This window comes from Dipodomys spectabilis, unplaced genomic scaffold, assembly GCF_019054845.1.
Source record: "Dipodomys spectabilis isolate Male_0828 unplaced genomic scaffold, ASM1905484v1 ptg000071l, whole genome shotgun sequence".
Taxonomy (NCBI): Eukaryota; Metazoa; Chordata; class Mammalia; order Rodentia; family Heteromyidae; genus Dipodomys; species Dipodomys spectabilis.
Genome location: NW_024870748.1, coordinates 8,532,590 through 8,554,843, shown reverse-complemented (window position 1 = coordinate 8,554,843; position 22,254 = coordinate 8,532,590).

The following is a 22,254-nucleotide window of genomic DNA, read 5'->3' as shown; positions in this document are numbered from 1 at the left end:
GAAACTATGGTAGAAATTTGTCCAAGATCAAATAGCTAGTATCATGGTCATATTTTGCACCTGCACACAGTATTGTTCTCCTTTCTCTGTTCAACAATAATCTTATCTATCTCTTTGTTAGTTTTCTTTTCCAAGGAGTCCCTGAATCCCTCAAGCTCTCATCAGAAAGGTCATTAATCTTGAAAGATTAAAGAACTGTATTCATTGGTAACCTCACTGATTCCCCAAATCTTCTAGTCATCTGTAAACGGTAGTAAATAATACTTAGAACAGTAATATTTTTGTTTATATTGAAGATTATATGAGGTAACATGTCCAAGAATAGTTGTAAGATACTAAGTATTTTGCAAGCATAAAAACTAGGAAGATATAAATTTACACTGTAACATTGCACATGTATATACCTTTTTCTCCACCTACCAATGAACTCTTTGAGAGTCTATAACAAGTCTACTTTCTTCTCTGCTGAACCCCTAGAAATAAGCACAAGACCTGCTATTTAATATACAACAAATGCATATTGAATGGGTATCTATATAGATGCTTGAATGTTCATATGAAGCAACAGGCTTGGGATGGGCTATTTAGGAAGCAAATATTCCATTTAATAGCATCGTAATTATTGCTAATATTTCTTGATCTGTAGGGCAAACGTTATCTTAAGTGCTTTAGACTATTGTGAAAGCTAATCCATAGCAGAATCACTTCTACAACCCCCACCTTCAGATTTCACTATGTCATTCTATCTGAAAGCTGTACCTATACCAATGAACTGATAAAAGGAGAAAGGATCTAGTAGCATAGCTGCCATTTTGTGTTATGGGAGCCACTTGTGATTCTCATTTGAAATTCTAATGTAACCTGTAGTGTAGAATGGAATATTTCTTCTCTCCCAAACAGCATCATTAAAACTCATGTCAACTCTTATAAATAATCTCTGCAATCGTCTGCAATACTATCTCTGTCCTTAAAGCTCTCACCTGATAGTATTATAAAGTTTAGTAACTATATTTGTAAGACTCCTTCCTCTGACAATAAGGTTCAGTTTTGGATTATACCCATGAGAGGTAGTTGCAGAAAATTTGGCAAGCAGAAAAGTAAACACCACCATTGTTCTTCCTGAGGTGTGTGTGTGTGTGTGTGTGTGTGTGTGTGTGTGTGTGTGTGTGTGTGTGTGTATCTTGTCAGATATAAGTGTGTTCTGGTCATTCAAATGAAACACTACCTTCGTGATACCATTAGTAGCAAATTTCTAACACCTAACATAAGTGAATCATATAAACTACTAATTTCTATAATTTATGTGTATTTCATAATGTGAATTTGAAATGATTATTTCAATAATAAGAGATCATCTAACAGATTATCTCTCAAGATTATTTCAACTTGGGGAAGTTGCTGGTAAACAGTGCCTTTACCATCCTTTTCATATCCATCTTAAAGAGTTTGTAGGTCCCCAATTCTCTTTATTGAACCATTTCCTGTCTGAAATAACTAGAGTAGTTTCTGCTAACCTGAACATGCTCTGAGTGTACAGGTAGGTCTTATCATGAGCTCCACTTTATTGATGAAGGGACCAAAGCACAGAGAGGGACTTGAGTGAAGGAGTGGCAGAGTGGATGAGTGAACTCACCTGTGCTTTCATTTCCTCTTTCCAGTTGAAAATTCAGCTGTGAATGGAACACTGTATCCTCTTCTTAAATCCCCTTGAATATTTCAAGGAAAGATACTATTTGAAGTTTGTTTTTTCTTGGAGAATTTTCTCAAATTTTGATAAAAATCATCTTAGTTTTAAACAGATATTTTCATGTCACTTCCCGAGGTGAAGCAAGGTAGGCCTCATTACCCAGCTGCCTGAGATGGAGGATGGGTAAAGCAATATTCAACCTTAGGGGTTGTCAAAAACCTAGGATTGATTATTTCACAACATCTTCCTAGGGTCATTTTCCTATTTAAAATAAGTTAATACCAATGCTGAAATTGATAGCCTTCATAGTTTGTGCTGGCAGGGCCAAAGCTTAGTTAAATAGATGCTGTGTTTGCCTACCTTTAAAGCCATGGAGGTAGATCTATATGTATTGATCTGGAGGAGTGTTCATGATATATTGTCAAGGGGGAAAAAGAAGTTGCAGAGCAAATTGATGATATGATGCTATTTTTTTAGAAGTGAAAGAAAATCTATATAAAATAACACCTAGACACAGAATGTTAGAACTACAGAGGTTCTTGGCTAACTAAACACAACCTTTCAGTTATATCGATGAGCAAATTTGAAGGCCAGAGAGAGTGATACAATTCTGGTTATCAAGCTAGTTAGCAGAAGAATCAATTCCACAGCTCCCAGCTCCAGACTCTACTATATCATTCATTTACAAGTGGTACCTCTACCAATTCAATGAAGAAATAAATGATCTAATGATGTGGTTGCCATTTTGTGGTAGTGGCATCATTAGTAAAAATATATTATTTTAATGTCTAACATAATCTCAGTTGGAGAGTGAGGTATTTCTCTCCCCAAAAGCAGGATCATTAAAATGATGATGCTTAACATGTCTCCCAATTTCCTAGTTTCTTTGTGCCTGAAGTCTCTTTTTTCTTTTAATATTTTAATAATTTCCATAATTTATGTGCATTTCATAATGTGAACTTGAAAATAAAAGAGCATTTTGCAAAAATTAGGAACCTTGCCCAAGAACCTACCACAGTTCCTGACTGAAAGTAGAAACTTAATATTTGTTTAATAAGATATTGAAGTAAATTGTATTTCCCTAGTGTTTTTTTCTTTATAGTTCTTAAAATACAGGGTCAGTGGTTAAGATTACTGTACATAGTAGTCCTCCATGTGTACTGACCATATACAACCTTCTTTTCCTTGTATTGCTCTCTCTAGACTATAACAACTGTGTACAATAGCAATTACATTGTATTAGGCCTTAAAAGTCATCTGGAAATGATTTACAGTATATAGGAAAGCCAGACAAGGTGACTCAAGCCTGTAAACCTAGTTACTTGGGGCATAGAGATTGGGAGAAGGCATGATTTTAGGCCAGCTTGAGCATAAAAATTAGCATAAAATTTCATATCAACCAATGACTGGGAGTGGTGGCATGTGCTTGTAGGGGAGAAGCATAATGTCTTGGTACAGTAATGCAAGCTTGTCATACCTACTGTTTTAGGGAAGCACGAGTAGGAGGATCACAATCCATCTGGTCAACACATTTAAAGAGAACCTACATCAAAAACAATGCAACAAGGGTTTGAGCTCTCACCCAGAAAGTTTAAGACCTGAGTTTAGTCACTCCTACTACCCCAATTGCCACAAACATATATGGGCAAATGTGTGTGGGTTATATGCAAATATAAAGCCATTTTATATTATTTAAATTGTAACATAGTTTATTTTTTGCAGTACTGGGGGCCAAACTCAAGGCCAGGCACATGCTACCCAAGTGCTAAGTAATGAGCAGTACTCGCAGTTCCTATGTCATTTCAGATGAGTGATTTGAGTATCTTAAATTCTGTCTCCACATGGGTCTTACAACTAATCACCTGAAGACATGGAGGGACATTGTATACTTTAAATTGTCCAGTAGAGTTTTAAAATTTGATTTCATTGTACAATAGCAATTTCTAGAGACCTGGAAAGGGGAGAGGAAAGGATAATATAAGTTAAGTACCAGATAGTATAACATACAAGTGATAAGTTGCAGCACTTCACAAGACAGTGGAGTGACTATAGTTTACAATAACTTATAATATTATATTTTATAAATAACAAGCAGACAAAAATTCAAAGCCTCCAATCCGAGATAATAATAGGATTATGAATTACCCTGGTTTCATCAGTTATATAAGTATACACATGTATTAAAATGTTATGGCACCTCATAAATAAATACAAGTATCAGGTATTTATCAAAGATTTTAGGTATATTTCAGGAGGTGAAAATATTAACTATTCAAATATGATCAACACACTGTATACATGTATCACATTATCACACTAGCCAGGTTCTGGCAGCTCACACTTGTAATCTATGTTACTCAGCAGGCTGAGATCTGAAGATCACAGTTTGAAGGCAGCCCAGGTTGAAAACCTCAAGAGCTGCTAACTCTAATGAACAAATTCAAGCCACAGTATGGGCACACACAAAATTAATTACACTCCACTGCACAAATTTCTACAGTTAAAATAATAATCAATAAAATTATTAAGAAGAAAAGTATATAATAGACAAAATTTGAACAAGTATTACATTTATGGCAACTGGTTTATTCATCCTTACTTTATTCATTTAGTTAGTACATAGGTGAGAAAGACTCCTGAAATATCTATTACTTTGTAATATCACTCAAGGTCACTGTTTCCCATGTCTCGAGTATCTGCATGAGTAGTAGTGCCTTTTTCATATCCTGGCTTTTTTTACTGTACTCTTTTCTACCTATTCATTTTATGTTCCCATCAAGCTGCCTGGGATATGAGCTCATCCTGTTTGGTGAAACTGTCTGAATTGAGGTAAGACCAGGATATAGGATATCTGAATATTAGCCCTACTTCCAAAAAGTTTCATGATCTTGGGAAAACTCACTGATTGCCAAACTTTTCCCTCTAGTCTTAGAATCTCCTTTTACTAATTTTATTTTTAAAGTTTTTATTGTAAAGGTGCTGTACAAGGGGGTTACACTTATGTAAGTCAGGAAATGAGTAAATTGCCTTTTGAAGAGCGTTACCCACTCTCGCTTTTAGAATGAAGTTGTTCACAGATGCTCCAAACACCATTAGTGAATTAAAATTTGAAAATAGTCTATTATATTTATCGAAAGAAGTAGATTTTTAAAGGTGTGATAAATTTATACAATGAAATATTATTCATAAAGAAGAAACTAAATGAATCTCAAAAGCAGATGAGTGAGAAAGGCCAGACACAAAAGGCTACATACTCTAAGAGTCCATTTGTAGGCAAGTTGATAAAATAAAAACTAACATATAATGGAAGAAATTCGATCAGTGGTTTCCAGGAGTGAGGAATAGAAAGACTATAGAACAATACAAGGAAATCTTTGGAAGGTGATGAAATGGTGAGGTAGCTTCATTGCAGTGGTCATTCTGTAGGCATCTGTCAAATAGCATAGAATTACATAATGTAATTGAATAAAGTATGTTATAAATAAATTATATCACAATAACTGACTAAAACCACTGCACAAATAATCTCTAGGGTCTCTCATAGTTCAGATATAGTAAGTGGATCTTGAAACCAGCCAGATCTAGCTTTTAATATTGGCTCTTCCATTTATTGGCAATTAGCAGTCATTTAATCCCTTTAAGCCTCTGTTTCATTTCTAATACAAGTTAAAAATAATGCCACCCCATGGAGCTGATGTGAGAATTCTATGTGATAATGGACAGAGTGGGAGCTTGGCTTAGTGTCTGGGATATAGTAAATGTTCAATAAGTTAGCTACATTTCTATGGTTTCAAATAATTTTATAGACCTGCTTGAAAAAGTGTACAGGCAGCATTTATATGATCAGAATTCGAATTTTATTCCATTGTCAATTGTGTATGATTTTAAACAAATTTCTGCACCTTCTCTGGTTCCTTTTTTCTGTCTTTCGTTTTCTCTTTTTCCTTTCTTTCTTTTCTTCTTTTTTGTTGGTCGTGGGGTTTGAACTCAGGGCATGGGCGCTGTCCCTGAGCTCTTATGCTCAAGGCTATCTCTCTACCACTTTGAGCCACAGCTCCATTTCTATGTTTGGGTGATTTATTGGAGATAAGAGTCTCATGGGCTTTCCTGCCCGGGCTCCCATGAAACCATGATCCTCAGATCTCAGCATCCTGGGTAGCTAGGATTACAGGCATGAACCACAGAGCCTGGCTCTCTGTTTCTTTATTGTGGATACAGGAGAGAATCGTGCCTTTATTATCAACTAAGATATTAAGATATTAAGGAGATAGAATCAGCTATTAGATTAAAGAGAAGTTTTGAAATAAAAATGTAAAAAAGGAAGAGCTATACACAAATGTAGGAAATAGCTGTGAGATAATTTTCTTTAGATTTTGAGGTTAAGTAATGCAAGGTGATATTGCGTTATACAATAGAGCTTCCCTTTAATAAAGTTGTAAAGTTTCCGACATTTGTCTTCTTTTTAAATATATTTTTATTGTAAAGATTCTATACAAAGGGGTTACAGTTACATGAGTAAGGTAATGAGTACATTTCCTATCGAACATTGTTACCCTCTTCTTTGTTTTTCCCCTACCATCCCTTTCCTCCCTACTTCCCCAACTCCTCCTCCCTCCTCCCGCAAGTTGTAAAGTTAGTTTTCAACATAGTGTTTTGTACATCTCATTGTTACAATGGGTCAACCTATGTCCTTATTTCAGCATTTTTTTTCTATTCCTCTTCCCAAATTAGAAAAATGTATATACAAGATGCATGGCACTGGAATCAAATACAGTGAAAACAGGGGTTATACCATGGGGGAAGAACATACAAAAGAAACAAAAAAATCACATAGTACAAATAACAGTCACAAAGATAAAACCTCTTGTATCCCTATCTTGGAGTTCATTTCTCTTAGCATCATCTTATATGGGTTCAATCTCAGTACCATAAAAAAAGGAAATTTGAACAAAAATGGTATAATGAGCCCGTGGCTCAAGACTGTAAGTCTAGCTACTCAGGAGGCTGAGATCTGAAGATTGCAATTCAAAGCCAGCCCAGGCAGGGAAGTCAGTGAGACTCTTATCTCCAATTTACCACCAGAAAACCAGAAGTGGCGCTGTGGCTCAAGTAGTAGAGCACTAGCCTTGAACTGATGAGCTCAAGGACAGGGCCCAGCCCCAGAGTTCAAGTCCCACACCCAACAAAACAAAAATGGTGTAAGAAGACAAATGTAGTGTAGTGAGCACCGGCTCATTACACCATTTTTGTTCAAATTTCCTTTCTTTATGGTACTGAGATTGCACCCAGGTCCTCATGCATGCTAGGTAAATGCTTTGCCACTTGAACTATGTCCCCAACTTTGGTTCCATTTTTTTTATTGCAGTTATGCTTTGTTGGTTGGCAACAGTCATGAGATTCTCTTGCTCCTTTGGTACTTTCTGTAACAGACAGAAACTAAAAATAGAACTACCGCATGATCTCGTTATATCAGGCTTGGGAATCTAACCTAAGGAATGTAAATCAGCATATAGAGAGATACCTTGCAGCCTTGTTTATTGCATCACTATTGACAATACCCATGATATGGAACCAACAAATATTGATTTGATAAAGAAAATATGAAACACATACACTATTGATTATTTTACCATAAAGAAGAATGAAATGATGTCATTGAAGGAAAATTGTTGGACCTGGACATCGTTATCTTAAGTGAGATAAGCCAAAGTCACAAAGACAAATATCACGTTTTCACTTATATGTAGAATATAGACTCATCCAAATAATAATATATGATAATTATACAAAGGGAATTATTTATGGTGGAAGTTCGGCAGGTAGGAGTAGGGGTCAAAAGGACAGTGTGGCAATAGTAAATATAGAAATCCATAATGTAAGTAATAAAACATCTAGGCACTGGCACAAGAATAAGCCTGAGGAGCAATGAAATAGAAGACCCCAAAAATTAACCTACAGATCTATAACCACCTAATATTTGATAAGGGAGCCAAAAACACAGTCTTTTCAACAAATGGTGTTGGCAGAATTGGCTAAATGCAGGCAAAAAATTGTAGCTAGATCTTTATATATCACCCTATACCAGAATCAATTCTAAATGCCTCAAAGACCTCAACGTAAGACCAGATACCCTGGAAAATATTACAGGAAGGGATAGGGGAAACACTAGGGTTCCTAGGCATCGGTCAAAACTTCTGGCCAATAGACACATGAAGAAATGCTCATCCTCCTTAGTCACAAAAGAAATGCAAATCAAAACTACATTGAGATACCACCTCACACCAGTTAGAATGGCTAGAATCAAGAACTCCAATAACAACAGATGCTGGAGGGGATGTGGCCAGAAGGGAACCTTACTGCATTGTTGGTGGGAGTGTAAACTTGTTCAACCACTTTGGAAAGTAGTATGGAGGTTCCTCAAAAGACTCCACATAGAGCTTCCCTATGATCCAGCAATCCCACTTTTGGGCATTTACCCAAACGATCACAAACAAGACCATACTAAAACTACCAGCACAAGTATGTTTAGTGCATCATTATTTACCATAGCTAAGATATGGAACCACCCCAGACGCCCCCCAGTAGATGAATGGATCAAGAAAATGTGGTATATATACACAATGGAATTCTATGCCTCCATCAGAAAGAATGACATTGCCCCATTTGTTAGAAAATGGAAAGGCTTGGAAAAAATTATATATATACATATTTTTTTTGTGAAAATACTGTACAGAGGGGTTACAATTACATGGACAAGATAATGAGTATATTTCTTATCAAGCATTGCAGCCCCCTCCTTTGTTTCCCCTTCCCATCCCTTCCCATCCGCCCCCTCCCCCCCCCCCAGTCCTCCCCGCCCCCCACCCAAAGTTGTAAAGTTCTTTTTCGACATGATGACTTGTACTTCTCATTGTTGCAATGGGTCCACCTGTATCCCTATTGAAACGACTTGTTTTCCCCCTTCTCCTCCACAAATTATACCGACATCAATTACAGTGAAAGCACGGGTTATACTGTGGGGGAGGGACATACAAAGCAACAAAGAAATAATCTTATAAATGCGTTAGAAACAATCACATGAAAGAAAAAACATTTGAATACATATCTTAGGGTTCATTTCCCTAACATCACCTTATCTGACCTTTTCTGCTTGACGCAGACATATACTAGATATTGCAAATAAGGGAAACCATGGGACCTATGTTTCTTTGGGCCTGGCTAGAAACATATAGAAAGAATCAACAAAACAAAGAGTTGGTTCTTCGAAAAAATTAACAAAATTGACAGACCCTTAGCAAATCTTATCAGAAAAAGAAGAGAACACACCCAAATAAATAAACTCAGAGATGAGAATGGAAACATCGCCACAGAAACAACCAAGATTCAGAACAATATAAGGGAATACTTCTCGAAACTTTATGCTAATAAGTTTGAGAACTTGACAGAAATGTACCTTTTCCTAGCAAATATTGACATGCCAAAACTAAATCAAGATGAGTTAAACCATCTTAACAGGCCCATATCAAGCATTGAAATAGAAACAGCAATAAGAGACCTCCTAGCTAAGAAAAGTCCAGGACCAAATGGTTTTACAGTGGAATTCTACAAGGCCTTCAAAGCAGAGCTCACAACAATACTGAAAGAGAAAATAAAAGAAAAATAATTGAAAGAGAAAATTCACTACCGAACACATTCTATGAAGCCATCATAACCCTCATCCCCAAACCAGGCAGGGACTCATCAAAGAAAGAGAACTATAGACCCATTTCTTTGATGAACATTGATGCAAAACTTCTCAACAAAATTTTGGCCAATCAACTCCAACAATTCATCCAAAAAAATCATATACCACGATCAAACAGGATTCATTTCAGGGATGCAAAACTGGTTCAATATACGCAAATCAATTAATATTATTCATCACATCAACAGGATCAAGGATAAGAACCACATGGTTATCTCAATAGATGCAGAAAAAGCATTTGACAAGATCCAACACCCCTTTATGATGAAGGTTTTGGAAAAATTAGGAATCCATGGAACATGGATATATGTCAAACCTACAGCCAGCATTATACTTAATGGTGAAAAACTGAAGCCATTTCCTCTTAACTCAGGAACAAGACAAGGATGTCCACTCTCTCCACTTCTCTTCAATCTAGTATTAGAATGCCTAGCTACAGCAATAAGACAAGATGCAAACATAAAGGGGATCCAAATAGGGAAAGAAGAAATAAAACTCTCCCTTTTTGCAGATGACATGATCTTGTATTCAAAGAATCCCATAGACTCCACTCCCAAATTACTCAAGCTGATTCAAAATTTTGGCAAAATTCCAACCTCATTTTTCAAGGAAATAGAAGAGGCAATCTAAAAATTCATATGGAACAATAAAAGACCCCAAATAGCAAAAACAATCCTCAACAGAAAGAACACTGCTGGAGGAATATCAATACCAAATTTCAAACTCTACTATAAAGCCATAGTAATCAAAACAGCTTGGTATTGGCATAAGAACAGACCTCAGGACCAATGGAATAGAATTGAAAACCCAGAAATGAACCTACAGACCTATAGCCAAGTAATCTTCAATAAGGGAGCTAAAATAATAGAATGGAAGAAAGACAGCCTCTTCAGTAAATGGTGTTGGCAAAATTGGTTAACTACTTATAGAAAACTAAAGCTAGATCCTTATATATCACCCTGTGCCAGAATCAACTCCAAATGGATCAAAGACCTCGAAGTCAAAGCAGACACTCTGAAAACATTACAGGATGGAATAGGAGAAACCCTAGGTCTCCTTGGCTCAGGCCGAAATTTTCTTAATAGAGACCCGGAAACACAACAAATCAAAGAAAGGTCAGACAAATGGGATTGCATGAAGTTGCAGAGCTTCTGCATGGCAAAGGACATAGCTAGCAAGATCAAGAGAAAGCCCACAGATTGGGGGAAGATCTTCACTAGCCATACAATGGGCAAGGGTCTCATATCTAAAATATATTTGGAACTCAAAAAATTAAATCTCCCGACAACAAATCCTCAAAATAACAACTGCCCAATAAATAATTGGGCTAAAGACTTGAAGAGAAACTTCTCTGAAGAAGAAAGAAGGATGGCCAATAGACACATGAAGAAATGCTCAACCTCCCTAGCCATAAAAGAAATGCAAATCAAAACAACATTGAGATACCACCTCACCCCCGTTAGAATGGCTATAATCAAGAACTCTAACAACAACAGATGCTGGAGGGGATGTGGACAGAAGGGAACCTTACTGCATTGTTAGTGGGAGTGTAAACATGTTCAACCACTTTGGAAAGCAGTATGGAGGTTCCTGAAAAGACTTCACATTGAGCTCCCCTATGATCCAGCAATCCCACTTTTGGGCATTTACCCAAATGTTTACAAACAAGACCACACTAAAGCTACCAGCACATCTATGTTTATTGCAGCATTATTTACCATAGCTAAGATATGGAACCAACCCAGATGCCCCTCAGTAGATGAATGGATCAAGAAAATGTAGTTTATATACACAATGGAATTCTATGCCTCCATCAGAAAGAATGACATTGCCCCATTTGTAAGGAAATGGAAAAGCTTGGAAGTGAAGTAAGCCCAAAGAAACATAGGTCCCATGGTTTCCCTTATTTGCAATATCTAGTATATGTATGAGTCAAGCAGAAAAGGTCAGATAATGTGATGTTAGGAAAATGAACCCTTAGATATGCATTTGTTTCTAACACATTTACAAGATTATTCTTTGTTGCTTTGTATGTCCCTCCCCCACAGTATAACCCCTGTTTTCACTATATTTAATGTCAGTATAATTTGTGGAGGAGATGGGGAAAAACAAGTCGTTTAAGGATACAAGTGGACCCGTTGCAACTATGAGAATTACAAGTTGTCATGTCGAAAATGAACTTTATAATTTGGTGCGGGGGGGGGGGTGCGGGGGGAGATTGGGTGGGTGGGTGGGGAGGCAGGGAAGGGATGTGAAGGGTAAACAAAGGAGGAGGCTGCAATGCTTGATAAGAAATGTACTCATTATCTTGCCCATATAATTGTAACCCCTCTGTACTGTATGTTCACAAAAAATAAAATTAAAAATTAAAAAAAAAGAAAAACAAATTTTACAACTTTGGCGGGGGCAGAGGGAAGAGGGGTAGGAGGGAAGATAGGAAGGGATGGTAAGGGGAAACAAAGGAGGAGTCAACAATGCTTGATAAGAAATGCACTCATAACCTTGTCCATGTAATTGTAACCCTTCTGTATGGTATTTTCACAATAAAAATAAAAAAACATAAAAACCTTCCTAAGATCCAGAATCACAACAAATCCAAGAAAGACTGGATAAGTGGAATTGCATCGAACTAAAGAGTTTTTACATGATAAAAGACATGGCTGACATATAAATAGAAAGTCCACAAAATGAGAGCATATCTTTACTAGCTATGCATGAGACAAAGGCTTCATATCTAACATATACTTTGAGCTCATAAAGTTACCCTCCCCAACAAATTGGCAAAGAAACAACCACTCAATTAATAAATGGGCTAAAGATTTAAAGAGAGACTTGTGTGAAAAAGTAAGAATGGCCATAGGCATATGAAGAAATGGTCAACATCTCTAGCCATAAAAGAAATACAAATCAAAACAACATTGAGATTCCATCTCACCTCAGTTAGAATGACCATTATCAAGAAAACTAACAAGAACAAATGCTGGCAGAGCTGTGACTGAAAGCGAATGCCATTACACTGTTGGTAGTAATGTAAACTGATTCAACCACTCTGGAAAGCAGCATGGAGGCTCCTCAAAAGACTAAACATAGAACTTCCCTATGGCCCAGCAATCCTACTCCTGGACATTTATCCAATTGACCACAATCCAGGCCATACTAAAGCTACTAGCACAACCATGCTCATTGCAGTACTGTTTACCATAGCCAAGATGCCTTTCAGCAATCAAGTGGATTAAGAAAATGTGGTGGATATATACACAGTGAAATTGTGTGCTTACATCAGAAAGATATGGTCCCATTCGTAAGGAAATAGACAGACTTGGAAAAAAATATGTTAAGCAAAGTAAGCCAGACCCAAAGAAACAATGGTTGCATGGTTTCCCTGCTTTGTGGTGTAAATCTAGTAGTAAACGCGTGCCTATAAATCTATTAGTAAACACACTGAATGGTAAAAGACAAAAAATACACTTGGGTATGATAAATTATACAGGTCTTTAGACCTTCACACAGTGATACCAAAGGAGAATATTCATAGAAGTGCATCACAAAGGCTCAATAAATATGTGTGTATTATCATATAAAATAATGTTTTTTCAAAATCATCTCCAAGAAAAAGGTTTTTTGTTTTTTTTTTTGCTATTTTTGTTGTCTTTTCCTTTTGTCTTGTTTGTCAGTTAATTTGTCTTTGGAAAGGTAAGAGGAGGTACAGAATTGGTGGGACAAAGGATAGACAAATGCAGCAGTGGTACTCACTAGACACTATGTGGCAAATGAACTATAGAACTTGTGTCGGGGGACAGGAGGGAAAAGTTGGGAGTTACTGAGGGAAGGGATGACATGGTTCAAAAAGAAATGTACTCATTCCCTGATTCATGTAACTAACTCTTCTGTGTATAGCTTCTGTAATAACAATAAAATATATTCATTATAAAAAAGAAACATACTATGTATACTTGAATATAGCCCAATGAAACCCACCAAAAATGTTTCAAAAGCAAGGGAAGCTATTTAAAAAAGAGCAAGAGAGCCAGGCACTGGTGGGTCACACCTGTAATCCTAGCTACTCAGGAGGCTGAGATCTGAGGATCGCAGCTCAAAGCCAACCCGGGAATGAAAGATCATGAAACTCTTATCTCCAATTAACCACCAGAAAATGGGAAGTGGTGCTGTGCTTCAAGTGGTAGAGCCCTTGCCTTGAGCTGAAGAGCTGAGGGACAGCGCCCAGGTCCAGAGTTCAAGTGCCATGACTGAAAAATCAGAGTAATACATGGAGTGAAGTTGATAAAAGCATACTATATGCATGTTGTAAACATTTCAATTAAAACCCTTTGTACAATTAATTTATGCTAATAAAATAAAAAATTCCAACTTGACCCCTAAAACCATCTGATGCAGAAATAGCGAGAATACTTACCTTTCATGTAACAATGCTTGTGACTGTAATTCACTGTTACCATGCCTGCCTCCATTTTCTCATATTGTCAGGATATGTCACGGTGCTTCACCTAGAGTTGTACTAAGTACTTCCTTGACCTGAACCAATATAAAAGAAGTTGTTCGCAGAATCCTGGAGGTCTGTGAGATCCTTGTTAATATCCCCAGTTGAAATGATATTTGTATTTTTCTTGTGATGTGGTGATTTTTTAATATTTATTTTTTATTGTAAAAAATACTGTACAGAGGGGTTTTTACATGAGTAAGGTAATCAGTACATTTCCTATCGAGCATTGTTACCTCCTCCTATGTTTTTCCCCTACCATCCCTTCCCACCTAACTCCTCTCTCCCCAATAAGAATGGCTATAATAAAAAAATCTAATAACAACAGATGCTGGAGGTGATGTGGCCAAAAGCGAATCCTACTGCATTGTTGGTGGGAGTGTAAACTTGTTCAACCGCTTTGGAAAGCAGTACGGAGGTTCCTCAAAAGACTCCACCTATAGCTCCCCTATGACCCATCAATCCCACTTTTAGGCATTTACCCAAACAATCACAAACAAGGCTATACTAAAGCTACCAGCACAACTATGTTTATCTCAGCATTATTCACCATAGCTAAGATATGGAACCAACCTAGATTCCCCTCAGTAGATGAATGGATCGAGAAAATGTGATGCGCACACACACACACACACACACACACACACACACACACTCACACACCACACACATACACACACAAACGGAATTCTATGCCTCTATCAGAAAGAATGACACTGCCCCATTTGTGATGTGGTTATTAAGCCCTAGTTGGGGGTGTGGAAATCAAATGTGATGCTTCTAAAACTGCAGTGATAAGAATAGGGTTTGAGTGGTATCCTGTCTCTTCTGCCTCCCTTTGATTTATCCTTCTCATGGCTCTTTCCAAAATTTGAAATTACATTAATACTTTGATTATTTCCTTCCCACTCAGATGTAAATTTATCAAGGACAGGGACCCATAAATCCTAAGCCTTCATGAGTATCATCCAGAATCTATGTGTTCCCCTTCCCATTGGCACTCCCATCCTTTATTCTAGGACATCATTATTACTCACCTAGATTTTGTCAGTAATTTATTTGTTGCTTGTTTCTGGTGTTGTCTCCATTCAATCCAAATGATTCAGTCATGTTGGATCAGGTCACTGCATTAAAATTTATTGTGGTATTGCTGATGTATAAAAGGCTTACTTATTTGAGGTACACATATTTATAAATTTTCATATAAGTAGATTCCCACGAAATAATAATAATAATAATAATAATGCTTAAGTGTGTAGTATGGCTCAATTGTAGACAATTTGCATAGCATAGGGTCAATCGTGTGTTCCATCTTCATCTCTTGAAATAAAGGCCAGAGCTATGACATCTAAAAGTTTCTTCTCTTGCTCTCTTATTTTTGTGGTAAAAATATTTGACAAAGATCCATCTTCCTAAATTTTAAGGCAACCATATGAAATGGTTAAATATAACTTTCTATTTCAATGTCACTAAGCATCAACCTCCTTACTATGAAGTATAAATTCCTACCTGGCTGTCTCCCCATTACTTATTACATCCCAGTTCCGTTTCTTTGCTAACTTTTCTCTAGTTACACTGGTCACCTCATTGTTCCTCAGACACTCAAACTACATTTGTTTAATTTCTCAGTAGCTTTGATCTCTCCCTGAATACCTTTCCTTCTTATTTTTTATTCATAAGGCATCTTTTCAGGGAGTCCTTTCTGAGTTGCCCTGTGAAGAAGTTCATCTGTATTCCCCAACCCTCTCTAATGCCTTTTTGGCAATTTAAATTAAAAAAAAATATTTTTAAGTAGTTGTACAAAGGAGTTGCCATTCAACAAGGCAGTTTGTAAAAACAATGTTTTGATAAATATCACCCTTCCTCACTCTCTCCCTCCTTTCCCCACCCACAGGTTGTATAGTTCATTGTAAACATAGTGACTACTGAGTTCGATGGTTGCATTTGTTAATCCTTTGTTTCCTTTCTAAAGAATTACATTAACTTCTTCCCTGAGTCTACCGTTTCAATTAATATCTTTGTGTACACTTGCATACCACCCAAAGGTATTTAATTTATATATTTATAAAGTAATTCTAGCTTCCACACATAACCACATGCAATCTTTGTTTCTCTGGCCTGACTTCACTTAACAATTTTTTTCAGGTCCTCCCATTTCTTTGCAAATGATGTAGTATCATTCATTTTAATGGATGAATAAAACTCTGATGTGTGTTTATATTTTTTGATCCATTTGACTATTGAGGGGAATCTGGTCTGTTTGCATATCTTGGTTCTGGTGAATATTGCTGCAATGAACATGGTTGTGCTGGTGGCTTTCCTGTATCCTGGATTGTAATCTTTTGGATCAATGCCTAGGAGCAGAGTAGTTCTATGCTTAGTTTTGAGAAACTTCCATGCTGTTTTCCAAAGTAGTTTCTAGACTACTTATATGTCTTATGTATTAATTCTGCTCATTAATTTTCTCTCTCTCTCAACTAGAAGGTAAGTTCAGTTATGTCAGAGGTTCATTTAAATTTTTTTGTTCATTGCTATATTCCTCAAACCCAGAATAGGGCCTGCTACAGACTAGGTGTTCAGTAAATATGTATGGAATGAGTGTGTGAATAGTACTCTTTAGATATTCCATATTGAAAGGGAACCACTAATTTCCCATCTACCTCTTCCCTGACATTGCTTTATATGTATTAAACTCCCCCCTCCAACATGTATGGACTCTTTTATGAGATAAATTGTTCTAATTGAATTAAGTGTTATTTTCTTTCTTTTTCTAATTCCCCCTTGAAGTTCCTGTTATCTTACTGGCCATGTCTTTAAACAGTTTCTTCTCCTCACTTTCCCTAAATTTTCTTTCTTTTTGTTGGTTGTATGACCTGAACTCTGGGCCTGGGCGCTGTCCCTCATTTCTTCAGCTCAAGGCTAGCACACTACCACTTGAGACAATGCTTCACTTCGGGCCTTTTCTGCTTATGTGGTGCTGAGGAATTGAACCCAGGGCCTTATGCATGCAAGGCAAGCAGTCTACCACCTTCCCAGGCCACCTTACCTAAATTTTTATTTGCATGCTAATTAAACCAAATGATTGTGTCTGTCCTGCTAACTCTACTAACAATGTAAGCTTCTTTGATTTCTCTCCAGTAGATTGGAAAATTTTATTTCTTAAAAATCAGTTACCCTCTTTGTTGAAGAAACATGAGATGTAGGGTATAGCTTTGCTAAGGGATGGGGGATTCACTTATCCTTACAAATCATTACAAATGAAGAATTTACAATTTTCCCTTTATATGTCCTCGCCTTCCAGCAAACCAAACCCTGTGACTCATTTTCTACATTGGTCAACCTCTCAGACACACTAAGAAAGGTGAATGTGTGGATAGACAAATGTTTGGTACTTATGAAGAAGCAAACAAAGATTAGAGAAGAAGGAGGTCATAATATTCTGTCACAGGAATATTGTCAGAATTTAAGAGACATAGCTGCTTTGCCTTCATTTATTACAGGACTTGAAAACAAGGTATCCTTTGGCCTACCTGTACCTTCTCATCTGAAAATGAAAAAAAATCATCTCTACAAAACAAAAATGAGCAATAAAAATGAATGGCTGCATGCAATGATGTCGTTATATTTTAGTTGGTAGAGTTATATCTTAACAGGCTTAAAAATAATTTGAAATCTGTTTATACATGGAATATTCACAGTGGAATACCTAAAACGATGCACTGCAGCAAAGACGATTAACTGGCTTTGCATAGAAGTAGTCAATTGGTTTTTGTGTTAAGTGTAGGTCTATTTTGCTCTTGAAATCTGGAAAACAAACTTCTTCTGCTGTTGAATATTAAATATTTTTAAATCTTTTTATTATTATCTTTAAGTAGCTGTACAAAAAGTTCCCATTCTACAAAACAGTATATGAATACAAGGTGTGTGACAACATTGTCACCCATCACTCCTAACCCATCCATTCTTTCAAGTTTCTTTTCTTTTCTTTTTTAAATTGAGATTAGGTGATTACATAAGTTTCACATATTTCACAGCATTGTGGAATAGTAATACTTAGCTAAAGTCACAAACACATTTTAACCTTCACAAGGCATATAGACATTATCATGGCGTACACAGTTTGTGAATTCTATGAACTTTGACAATACAATTATTTCTTCCACATCAGGTGATGTTTACATTTCTTTCCTTTTGCTTAGTACAGGATGTTCCCTCTTTCCCTCTCATTCCTCCCTTCTCTAGTATTAAATATTGATGGATATTTTACTTATATGAATCTATCATTCCTGATGAACTACAGGATGTTTTGTTTTTCCAGTATTGAGGCAGGGTTTATGATCTATTGCTTAGTTCCTCATGAGCCCATTAGAATAAAATTCAGTAATCAGTCCATGTGTATGGGACAGAAGTGTTTTAAATGATAGAGGTTGGGACTGAATCCATGGCCTATGCAACTAAAATTGATGACAATTTCCTTTTCACACTTAACATCTAACATTTAGTCTGAATCTGCCCTCCAAAGACAATGCACAGTGTCTCCTTCTAGAATACCATTAAAGAATTCCTGGAAAACTGGGACCAGCAATTTTTCCATCTTACTCCTCTTACCTGTAGTTATTTATTACTTAATTTAGTGAATTGTTACCACTTGCCTTTCTGAAGGTTTCTCTCAAGCACTGCTAGGTAGAACAGAATGATTTTATCCAGAGCAATCCTCCATGTTCTTCCCTGTGTGGAGCCATCTCAATCTCCCTGCAGTCTCCTGGCAAGATTTTAAGTCTTCCCAGATTCTCAAAAGTGTCCTTGTCTAGAAATTTCTGAAGAAAATAAACTCTCTTAGATTAGGTCACATCGCAGTTGACAAGCCCTTGGGAAATGTATCTAACTAAATCATTTAAGTTCTTGGGCAAACATTTCTTGCACTGACATTTGATCCACATACATTCTCATTTAATCTACCCTAAAAAAGTTATAACATATAGAGGGTAAAAGTCACATGATTGTTCTGCATTAAGACCTTTAGATTGTTTCAATTTGTGATCAGCTTGCTCAGCTATCTTTTTGTTCTTGGCAATATTTTTCTATTATAAGGATCTGGAACCTCACTAACCCAAATTATCACTATATATATAGTGATATATATATCTACTAATATATATATATATATGTATATATGTATGTCTCTCTCTCTATATTAATTGCCAATAGTTCCAGGGAAGGGAATTTGTTACATTTCCATATATCTTTATGACATATTCCAGTCATTCTCTTTCCATTATCATTCTCCCATTTGTCCCTAGTACTTTCAAACAGGTATGCATTCATGTCCCAGTTCCCATACTTTCTCAACCACTGAGTCTTAGTGCTGAAAAATGGCAATAGTATTCCCATGGTCCTATTGCATTCCTAGCTTTGCAGGAAGATCGAATGACAGTCTCTACCCATTTAAGGTGGGTAGATGGACTTTGGAATCTTCATACTGGAATCAAGACCAAAAGAAATCTTTCAGTAACTTTTCACTTATCTGGGAAGTATAACTGATAAGAATTTGCCTTGCCCTGAGCAGTTTGGTTTATAGAAATTTTGTCATACATCTTTCACTTTCTATCTAGTCTTTTAAAATTATTATTTACTTTACTGTTATTATAAAGGTAATGTCCAGAGTGATTACAATTACATGAGTCAGGTAATGAGTACATTTCCTTTTGTACAGTGTCTTCTCTTCCCTCACTTTCTCCCCGTATCTATCTTCCTTCCATCTCTACCCACAAGTTGTATAGTTCACTTTTATCAGTGTCCAGTGATCTATCTAATCTTAAATGTTTTGAAATATATATTCTTCTGGAAGCTCTCACCAAGACTGTGCCTTTGGGAGCATGCATTGGCTTGAATTAATTATACACACACACACACACACACACACACACACAACACACACACACACACGCACACACACACACACACACACACTCACACACACACACATCTTGATGACCTACACATGATATCTAGGGTCCTATTTTATTCTAAATTCATTTCCAAATGAATTTCCACAGTGCTACCAGAGCAATTGTACCATGAATAGAATTCAAAATTTCTGTTCTTCACTAAAAAGAAATAATTAACTTATGAGGTCTTCAGGAACTTCATCCTCAACAGGCAATTTATAGTCGTCTGAATCAGAGGTATTTAAGAAAAAGAACAACAACTAAGTGATACTTTTTTTTAGGGTAAACATATGGGATTTTCATATCTCACTGCTAGGTTTTCATGAGAACTGAGAAATAGTTCTTTCTTTATTTTGGTTATGGACTCCACATTTTTTTTCCTGTAGGAACTTCAACTGATGGAGACATGTCTACCAGGGGACAACTGGGAGAGAACATTCGCATTTTAGAGTGAATGAGCTATTCATTCTAACCTTGAAATCAACTTGTCAGTTCCACTAACTACTTCAGCTGCACCTACCCCTTATGGTGTCTTTTTTCAACTGTATCAAGTCTGTGTTTCCTCATCTAACTTCTGAACCCAAATAGGACTTGTAATATTTATGTACTCATTCACACACACTTAAAAATATTTAAGACGCACTGTAATACTCAGTGTTAGGCCCAGTGCTTCACATTTAACATGTTTTAATTTTGGGGGAATTTGTGATGCTAGGCAACAGTGGGTTTTTTTTTCTAATGAACAAGTCAATGTCTAATTTTACTTCTTGGTTTAATGATATAAAATATAAACATTCCAATCAAAAGCTTGTAATAAGCATGGATTGAGTGCTAAATCTTTAAAGATTGTGTATAATGGGTTTTATTATGAAATTTATATACTCATATATATTCCATTTTGATAGTATTTTTACCCTCATATCCTTCTTATTCCCCTCCCCTATCTTGCTGGGTTTTTTTTCCTTCTTTCCAAATAACCCCCTTCTACTTTCATTGCTGTATTTTGCCAGTACTGAAATTTGAACTCAGGAACCTTGTACTTATTAGGCAGGTACTCCATGCCCCTAGCCCTTTTTGGTCTAGGTATTATTGAAAGAGTGTCCCACTTTTTGCCAAGGCCTGTCTGTGCCATAATTCTCCTATTTTTCTATTCTTTTTTTCTTTTGTCGGTCATAGGGCTTGAACTCTGGGCCGGGCACTGTCCCTGAGTTTTTCAGCTCAAGGCTAATGCTCTACCACTTTAGCCACAGCACCATTTTTGGTTTTCTGCTGGTTAATTGGAGGTAAGAGTCTCACCAATGTTCCTGCAGGAGCTGGCTTTGAACCGGGATTCTCAGATCTCAGCCTCCTGAGTAGCTAGGATTATAACCATGAGCCACTGGCACTTAGCAGTCCTCCTATTTTCTGCTCCTGCTGTAGCTGGGATGACTGGTACACACCATCATGCTTAGCTTTTTTATTTGAGATGAGATCTCACCAACTTTTTGCCAGGGCTGCCCTTGAACTGTATTTCTTCCCAATTTCTGCCTCTCAAGCAGCAAGGTTTATAGACATGAGACACTGGCACCTGGTTCATGTATTTTTTTTTTTTTAATTTTTGGTACTGGGGTTTGTGCTTACTAGGCAAAGGCTATACTACTGAAGCCATACCTCTAGCCCTCTGCACTAAAAATATCTAGATTCTGCATTTTAGAGAAAAAACATATGTGTCTTTCTGAGTGTGTCATGTCACTGCACATGATAATCTCCAACTCCTCTTTGGTAGGGGAAAATGGCATTAAGCAAAACTACAAGTATATGACTATGATTTTTGCATACCAACTATTTTCTCCATGCCTCCTCAATATAATCTCTGTGAGAGTCAGGTTAGTTTCTTCTTTGATTAATGAATACATTTCCATTCCTTTTACATCAATGCTTCTGATATTCCAGTCATTTGGGAAGTCAAAACACATCTAATGCACCTTCAATGCTTAGTCTTACTGTGTTCTGTGTTATCTGAGTTTCTATCTACATCATAAGTAACTTGTTATGCCACTTCTTTAACACTTAATAGTGGTTTCAACAGGTATAACAAACTATGGTGGGAAGCAGCTGTGTACTCAGGGAATTAGTTCTGTGAACTTTTTCATACAATGCAAAGAATCTGAGCTTAATTATTCTTGTCTATGAAATGGGTAAATGCATGTTGAACAGTGCTGGCAGTAAATACGATCATGTTAGATATTTTTATGATTTCAGATTCATTCATACAAGTTGCTGCTTTTTTTGTGGAAAAGTCTTTATTTTTTTTTTTTTTTTTTTATTGTAAAGCTACTATACAGAGGGTCACAGTTACATGAGTGAGGTTATGAGTACACTTCCTCTTGAACATTGT